At 51.5% G+C, this 9,221-nt stretch overlaps 1 long non-coding RNA gene across 1 annotated transcript; it reads left to right on the plus strand.

The window, feature by feature from the left end:
• Window positions 1-709: 709 nt before the first annotated feature.
• On the plus strand, window positions 710-8,682 carry LOC109492520. The gene is made up of 2 exons (XR_002146418.3): window positions 710-3,263; window positions 4,080-8,682. It is a non-coding gene; the product is annotated as an uncharacterized LOC109492520 (long non-coding RNA).
• The last annotated feature ends 539 nt before the right edge of the window (window positions 8,683-9,221 follow it).

Here is a 9,221-nt window from a genome sequence, read left to right on the forward strand (position 1 = left end):
AAAAAAAAAAAACAAAAAAATACCCCCCAAAAAACAAAACAAAACAGGGTGTTTCCTCTGACGATTAGAAAAACCGTAAGACTGTTATGACTACAATTATCACCATTAACCATCATCACCATCATCATAGCAAATGCATTCAGGAAGTGTTGTTGTCCCTCTGGAAATCAAAACCCCCAGGAACTTGATTTCTCTGCTGCAAATAATATCACCCGTGTCTTATTTTATTATTATTTTTTAGAATGCTTTATTGTGTCAAAATATGTATAACATGAAATCTACCATGGTGACCGTTTTCAGGTGCAGGGTTCCATGGCGTTCAGTACATCCACATTGCTTTGCGAGCATCACCACCACCCGTCTCCAGAACTTCTTCATCTTTCCAAACTGAAACTCTGTCCCCATTTAACACTGTCTCCACTCCCTCCTCCCCCCGGCCCTGGGCAACCACCGTCCTGCTTTCTGTCTTTACAAGTTGGACGACGTTAGGTACCTCCCATAAGTGGAATCAAATGGTACTTTCCCTGTTGATTTCACTTAGCGTAATGTCTTCAAGGTTTATCCATGTTGTAGCACATGTCAGAATACCCTTGCTTTTTAAATTTTTTTTTGAAAGAGAGAGTGGGGGAGAGGGGCAGAGGGAGGGAGAGAGAGAATCTCAAGCAGGCTCTGTGCCCAGTGCAGAGCCCGATACAGGGCTCAATCCCACGACCCTGGGATCATGACCTGAGCTGAAATCAAGAGTCAGATGCTTAAGTGACCGAGCCACCCAGATGGCCCAGAGTTTCCTTGCTTTTTAAGACTAAATAATCTTCTGGCATATGGAGGTACCACATTTTGTTGGTCTGTTCATCCATTGGTGAATACTTGAGTTGTCTCTACCTTTTAGCTCTTTTTTAAACAATGTTCTATGAGCACGGGTATGCAAATAGCTGTTTGAGTCCCTGCTTCCACTTATTTGGGGTGTGTACTTAGAAGCAGACTTGCTGGACATACGGTGATCCTGTTAGATATTTTTGAGGAACCACCATACCGTCTTTCATGGCGGCTGTGCAATTTTCCGTTCCCAAGAACAGTCCACAGGGCTTCCAATTTCTCCACACCCTCACCAACACTTTATTTTCTATTTTTGGTGTGTGTGTGTGTGTGTGTGTTTTTGGTTGTTGCTGTTGCTATAGCCATCCCAAAGGGTGGTTGGTGATAATGGTGAGTGACGTTGAGCATCTTTGTATGTGTTTGCCGTCCATATGACTATCTTCTCGGGAGAAACATCGGTTCAAGTCCTTTGCATGCTTTCTAATGGGTTTTGTTTTGTTGTTGTTGTTGGGTTGTAACTCGTGCTCTATTTTAACATCAGATGAGCTGCTCAACCATCGTCCATCGGAAAATAAATTATGTGAGTGTGTGTATCAATGGGTAGAGTGCGGGCATTTATGAAGCATTTCTTTCGTTTAATCTTTGCCATAACTGCAGGAAGTAAGTGATGTGACCCTCATGTGTGAGGAAACCGAGGGTCAGAGGGCTTAGGCAACTTGCCCAAGATCACTCAGTTGGCACAGGATATACAGAGCAGGGCTTAGGACTTATCTCAGCACTCACCAGGGTCTGTCTCCAAAGCCAAGTAGCTGCGTCCCCCACGCAGCCTTCCCACAGAAGGCAAGCCTCCTAAACCAGAGCACAGCCACAGAGAAGACCAACCCATTACTGTTATCCATACCAAAGAGACACCCCCAGGTGAGTGATGTCACCAGAAGGTTCAGAGCAAGGCCCACCATTAATCTCATGGTTACAAACAGCATAGGAAGATTATGCTGGCCTCCAGCCCGGTTAAGTGGACATTTGGATTTTCTCCAAAACAAACGTGGATACTGTAAATACAGGTCAGCTGGTTTGCAGGAATTCGGCGTCCAGATGAAGCGGCATCTAGAGAGGTTTTTCCAAAAGTCCTACTGCAAAGAGCCTGGGGGGGGGGGGGGCGGATCTCTTGGAGCATGTCTCCTGCTTAGAAAGTGTTCTTTTCATTCATTCAAAGCTTCCTTGCCGAGGGGCTTCTGAGCACCCAGCTGTATGCTGGGCGTGGGCTCATGCGTGAGATGCTAGAGGTAAAGAGAAGCAGTGAATCGTGATTGTGGCGACCATCATCGGTTCTCCAGAACAGTCTGCTTTCAAACGGGAGACTGAGGCCCACAGAGGTGAGACACTTGCCCGTGGTCACACAGTAAGTATGCAAGTGGTAAAGCTGGGAAGCTACCCAAAGTCTCTATTAAGTCACTTAACTGTCTTTCTTTTTTTAATGTTTATTTATTTTTGAGAGAAAAAGTGTGCAAATGGGGGCGGAGCAGAGAGAAAGGAAGCCACGGAATCTGAAGCAGGCTCCAGGCTCTGAGCTGTCAGCACAGAGCCCCACGCAAGCCTAGAACTCATGGCCCGTGACATCATGACCTGAGCCGAAGTCGGACACGTAACCGAACGGGCTACCGGGCGCCCCACTTGACTTCCTCAAACAGCAATATTTTTGGTGTTTATGCTACTGCATTTTCTAGATCACTTCCTATTCTCAGAATGGGTGTGACGATCCTGTGGCAGAATTGACGCCATAATTCTGGTTTCAAAACAATAAGGTAATGTAGATAGGTTTCTATTTCTTCCCTCTGGGAACCTGTGGCGGAGGTTAAGCCTTATCCCCAGGAAAAGTTAGAGAACAGGAGAAGGAGGAAAAGGGAATGCTCATGGCACTCTTTGATTAAGTGCCTCGTGAGTGGGACGGACAGTGAGTTCTTTTAATCTACTCCCACCCAGGGTGTATGAGCAGGGAGTGTCTTCCTTTATTAACACAGAAAGTAATGGGCTGAGAGTTCACTCAGGCACTTTGGAGGGGCCAGATTAAGCAGTCCTGGTGTGGTTCCCCCGGGGTGGGGTGGGTGCAAAGGGTTTTGCCACTCTAGGCTGGCCCTAGGAGTACTTTTCTCCCAACGAAGCTCTGGCCAGGGATGGACTCCACGTCTCCTTGCTGGTGTCCCTTAGCAGGGTTGAGATAGGATCCACTCGCCTGAACATCAAGGGAAGACGACAGGGCGGTAAGCACAGAAGGAACGAGAGTGTGAACTCAGCCCAGGGACTCTGTCCCGCCATTGCTGGCTCCCCCTCAAGTCTCTGTCCAAAGCTCAGCTAGAAGAGCCGGCTGCCGGCAGCCCCAAGGACTCCTCAACGGGGCTTTGATTCTCCGCTCGGTGGGGGTGCCATTTTGTCACTCTGTGCAGGTGGTAAGTTTCTTGTTCCTTTAGCATAGAACCTCGATCTTAATCACGTCTATATCGAGTATACAATGCTTAAGAAAGTTTTGTAGAAGGACAGAGTAAGAAAGGAGAGAAGGGAGGAAGGAGCGAAGGATAAACAGAAAATTTTCCTTTTAACAAAATCCTTGAATGCATCTGTTCTAACCGATTGGTTGGGAGTGGCAGATGTGTTTGTCTGTAGAGCCTGACAGATAGATATGTAGATAGACAGGCAGATAGATAGATGGAAATAAAAATAGGTGGTCACTTCATGTTTGCCAAGCAAATGAATGAATGAATGAGTAGCATGGAGATTCGTGATTTGCCCAATGAAAGGGAGACTTCCTTGTGGAACAGTGTTGGTCACTTTGTTGCCAAGGTCAAGGGGGCCATGCAGACTCAGGCTTTGGTTTGAGGGCCCGAGGAAATATACAAACCCACAATGAAACGGTCACCTTAGAAGGCACCAAATCCAGTGAGTGTGACTTGTGGGTCTCAGCCTGCCCCCGACCGTCTCTCGCAGTCACGCGGTTAAATTGCCAGGGAAAGCGTTCTTGTCTGAATATAGCCCATGAGCCTCTCCTTAACCTTCAAACCAGGAGCATGAAGGGTCTCACATGAGCTAGCAGCCGTGATGTAAGGATAAACAGAGAGGGGGAGACAAAAGGAGGGCGTATCTAAGCGCTGAGGGAAACAGAATGATTAACCCAGGCACAAGCAGGAATTTTTGAAAAAACTTTCCGGATTCAAAATTGTTCTTTCAATTAAACTCTGTTCTTTCAATCAAACTCTCTCTCCTCTAAGCGGCGGATCGTCTGCCTCCTGCAGTTTCCCTTGCAGGAAATCAGGACCTTCTTCTGACTTCCTTCCGCCTCCCGGTTCTTGATCCAGAGGGTGGAGGTTGGAGAAACGGCCTGGAAACAGCAGAGGAGGCCAGCAGCTCTGCAGGGCGAGGCCCGACATCTCGCCGCATTAACCCCGCGAACTCAGGCCAGGCGACGAGGCTGAGCCATTAATGCCTAATGATGTCGCCTTGTCTTCCAATAACAAACCATCTCACCGGTCGGTTTTATAGGGGACCAGCTGTTGTTAATTGGGGAAGACGAGCATGAAATGGCCGCTTTCACACCTGACCGAGAGAGAGCAACAGCATCAAGGGGCAAATGGAACCCGCCTGCTGCAGGCAGGGGGTTCCTCAGCTCTGCCTGGGCCAAGGAGAGGCCCAGAGACAGCAGTGGGCTGCCATCCCTGTGGCATCCTCAGCGGGCACAACACTTACTAATAAAAGAGGGTGGGGTTCGTCGAACATTCGGCCCCTCCTCCCGCAGCCCAAGAGCGTCTCCTCTTGCTTTTGCGTGCGTCTCTAGCCAGCTGGGGGGTAGCCCAAAGCCAGGGCCCCATGTTGCACAGCCAGAGCCTCGCCCAGCATCTGGCATGTTCCAGCTCTGTAGAGGAGGCACGGCTGGGTTCTCGAGCACTGATCCTGGCCTCTGCTCCCTGGCCACAGGTGACCGGACCGGGGATCCGGGGCACCAGCAAGACGTGGCTCCAGGGCCTGGCTGTGCACACACAGAGCTGGCTCGAATGCATTCTCTCCTTTGCCATTGCATCAAAGAGACACAGACGGAGGTGGCCACTCAGCAGCGGGTCCGAAGCAAAAAGTACCGGGGGATGTGTCGTGATGGAGAGGGTCAGGCTACCCCTTTGGCCCAGGAGCAAGCCGGCATGAAGAGGCAAGTGAGTCACGGGACGGGAGACTGGTGCAGGAGGAGCGTGGAGCCCCCACCACGTGCACTTTAACCTCCTAGTCGCTGCGCATCTCCCGAGACCTGCGCTTGGAAGGTGTTATATCATCCCCGTTTCGCAGATGGGGAGACTGGATCTCCATGATGTCAAGCAACCTGATCATCTTTATGGCATGGCAGAGCAGGGACTGGAACCAAATCTGGGATCTCCCTCTGGTGCTCCTTTAATGGCCCCGCGCGGTTGCTGTCGGCATTTGCGGGCCCCTGCGGGTCCTTCCGCGGGCTGGCCGAGGTAGAAAGCTCTGCTCTGGGAGCTCAGGCAGGCTGCCTCGACTCCTGTAGACTGAGAAAAGCACAGGACCCTCTCTCTGCCTACATTTGCCTTTATTTTCAGTGTTGCTGCAAAAGATGGGAAAGCAGAGCATTAAAACATGTACTGTAAATAAACCAAATTAAAGTAAAATTGACTCATTTAGCAACCAGCCTCCGATCTTGCATTAGAGGCAATTGAAGAGATTTCACAGATTTTAGTAACCAGATAAGATTATTATATAAACAGACTTCTGCATTGAATGATGAGCCATATCTTGAGGAGAATATTTGAAATCAATAGTAATACAGACTGAGAATTAAGTAATGTGGCTAAGCACCTTTGAATGATGCCATTTTTAAGAGCTGATTAGAAATAAATATGCCAATTGCAGCAAGAGCCGAGAGCTGGAATAAAGTGATGATTAATCAGTTTGGGCCCAAGACCCACGGAAGCCATCTTGGTATTGCCAGCCCGGGGCTCACTGGACAGGGCCTGGAAAGCTCGGGGGCCTGATGGTGGCCCATCAGAGTCCTTATGCAGAGACACGGCCCTGCCCACCAAGGGGCTGGCCACGGCGGCGTGGGGAGGAGGTGCCCAAGCCCGGAGGATTAACGATAAGCCGCTTGAACTGCTCACGCAGGGCCAGCCAGAGCGCAGGGAGGAGATTACAGCTGGGGACACTGACAACCTGGGGATTGCGTTTGGAATGCCCAATTACCATTCAACTGGGAAATGATTGGTCTTTTGGCTGCCCTGTAATCATCTCTCACCTGGACAATTGCACCGGCTTCCCGACGGGTCCCCACGTGAGCTGGCGGATGCGTTCCATACCCGGTCACCATAGTGATTTTTCCAAAGCACTGCTCAGATCCTGTCACTCACTTTGAAAAACGCCGCTGCTTTCCTCTTGCCGTTGGGCCAGGTCCAGGTATCTTCGCTTAGAATTCAAGGCCCCTCATGGCCCAGCTGTCCCTACTTGTCTCATTTCTTCCTAGTCCCCATTCCTGCCTTACGATGGTTCCGGATGGAAGGCTCTAGGAGTGCCAGGTACACCCTGTTCCTTGTGGTAGCATCTCTGCTTCTGCTGGGCCCTCCCCGCCTGCCCTGTCTGCTGAAACCCACCTTTCCCCACCTAATTCAAAGTCCACCTTGACTGTTCCCTCCTCCAACCCACGCAGAACCAGCTGCTGTCTCTCGGTTCTTACCCTCCCTGAACAAGCCTTTTCCTGTTTCACATCCATGTCGTTCACTATTTCTTTTGCATCCAGGGAGACTTACGAGCACCTCTGCAGTGCTATGCACTGTGGTTGTCCCTGAAGACACGGTGAGAGAACCCAGAAGTGGCCCCTGCCCTCCTGGAGCTCAGGTTCACACCAAGCGTTTAACACTCTATGCAGCTGTCCCTGCTCTAGTAGGCAAGACATGCTTCTTTCATTCAGCTGGCACAAGGCAGGTGCCCAATGGCGGCTGAATGAGCGAATGAGGGACCAAACAAAGGACAGAGTGACAGAGATGGATCAGGGAGGGGAGGTTGCAAGGAAGCAAATTTTTGCTTGGCAGAAGAAACAGGGTTCTGTTGGCTGCCCAGCACTGCCTAAGCTGCCTTCCGCAAGGCTGAGCTCCCAGGAACTAGAGGCATCCATGCAGAGGGAGACCATCTGTCAAGGAGGTTCCAGGAAAGACTCAGAATTGGCAGTGAGACAAAAGTTGCAGTGCTGTGGGCTCTAGGCCCAGCCCCACCACCGGCTCACTATTTGACCCGAGGTAGAGCCCACCCTCTCTTTGGGCCTCAGTTGCTCCATCTGTAAAATGAAGACTTTGGACTACAGGTGGTCAGTCATGAGCCCTTGGCTACCACGAAGAAAGCAGAGGATACTTCTTGAATGTTGGTGAAATCCAACCAACATCAATGCTGGACTATGAATAGTGTTAGGGTGAGGATATATCCTGTGTTGGCTGCAGAGAAAAATATAACAGGCGTGGGATGATGGGGGAAAAATTACATACAAGGTTTTGTAACAAGAGTATGGTAAGTGTGAGAGACCATCCCGTGAGCCGTAAGTGTAGGCTGGGAAGGCTTCCTGGAGGAGGTACAACCTTGACCTAAAGGGTGAGTAGGACTTAAACCTTTGAGGAAGGGAGTGAATTCTGATCCATGTGAGAGGAGACCTGAATCACCAGGGCCACGTGCCAAAGACCTCCCCATGGATGCATTCCCATGCCACGCCTTCATCCCTAACCAGGAACGTGGCCAGGGACAGGCCGTATACAGAAGGCTGAACTTCTTGCTCAAAGGGGGCAGATGTGGGTTTCTCTTTTCTGTGTTTTGATCCTTGTTTCTGCCTTCAGTAGGCCTGCATCCTCTGGCCCACGAGGCCCTGAATGTTGGGGTGCAGGGGGCTGAAGCTGAGATCCCCCAGAAGGACCCGGCTCTGGTCCGCATGGCTCTGCAGGCTGCCCAGGATACAGGGGCCCTGAATTAAGGAAGCTCTCTAGAAGAGGGCTGCCATACTTGGGTTAGCCAAGAACGGGCAGAGAACCCCATTCCCTAGGTCATCTGCCGGGATCTGGGCTTTTCAGGGGGAGCTTGGGGCGAGGGGGGGGGAACGGCTGCTTTGCCTGAGCCGCTCGTCTGTGTGAGGCCATCTGTGTGCCGGCCTGCTCCTTGCTCTTCTGCCTGGCCATCCATCTCCAGCGTTCACAGCTCTGTGAGCTCAGGGCTCTGCTGGGACTCTGGGTGATGGGACCCATGCGGGGGCAGCTGCTGAGCTGCTGGTGTGGTCAGAAGAGGAGACGAGGGGCCGTGGTGTAGGGTTCTCTGTCCCCCCCCCCCCAGTAACTCACCTCCCCCTCCACTTCCTTCCTTTTTGGGACAACACCCGAGGCCACCAGAAGCTCTCCTATAGATCACTACAAGCATGTAATAGATGGGGAAGCTGGGGCTGAGAGAAGGCAGGAGGCTTGCCCAAGATCCCAGGATGAATTAGCCAAAGAGCAGAGACTAGAGTCTCTAGATGCCCTGTCCTGTTTGCTCCCTACCACAGCCTGGTGTCCTGGCCGCAGTGTTCACCCATGGGACCTTTCTCCCCCTGCACGGGGAAGGGCCCTGGGGTCAGTGCCCGTACTCTTCACGGTGCCCACAGAGTCCCACGGAAGTCAGGCCTTTCTCCCTCCTTCCTCTGCCTCTGCCCTCCCTGCCCTGCCAGCACCATGTGCCCTGGACCCTCTGAGGTTCTGCTGTCCGGCCTGGCCCGGCTCTCCGTGTAGCTCATATTCAGCACCGTAACCCCCGCAGCTCTTGACGAGTGTTGTGTTGTCACTGACTCATAAATGTGGTTACACGCTTCTATCTGGTCCTTTCTCTTTGGGCTGAGCCAAACAAGAAACAGCCCCACCCAAGTGTTCCAGTTAAACACATGCTCACTCCTGCTTCCTGCCACCACCTGTTGGCACAGAGGGTGCAGAAGAGGGTCGGGGCACGGCCCCGACCTCACCCACCTTGCTGGAGCCTGCATAGGCAGCCAAGGGGGATCCTGCCTTCCACTGGAATTGGAGGCTCGCAGCCTCCCGTGCAGGGAGAGCCTTTCTCCATCTGAGGCCCAGTAGCAGGGTGGCTGACAGACCCCCCGGGAGCCCAGGATAGGAGATGGGCGGTTCCCCTTTTCCTGAGCTAACCGTCATTCGCCACATGGACCCAGTTACTTCTCTCTCTTCTTCAGGGAGAATCACGCTCATTCAAGCTCAAGGCCCGTTATCGTAACAAACAGTTTTTAGAGTGATAGGCTTAGAAAGCTCCACTAATTATACTGACCATGGGTACCCATCTGATGGGACCCCTGTTATAGGACACCTTGAGCTTGGAATCTCTAGCCCAATAAGGTGAGACCC

The sequence above is a fragment of the Felis catus genome, chromosome D2 (genome assembly GCF_018350175.1).
Source record: "Felis catus isolate Fca126 chromosome D2, F.catus_Fca126_mat1.0, whole genome shotgun sequence".
Classification (NCBI taxonomy): Eukaryota; Metazoa; Chordata; class Mammalia; order Carnivora; family Felidae; genus Felis; species Felis catus.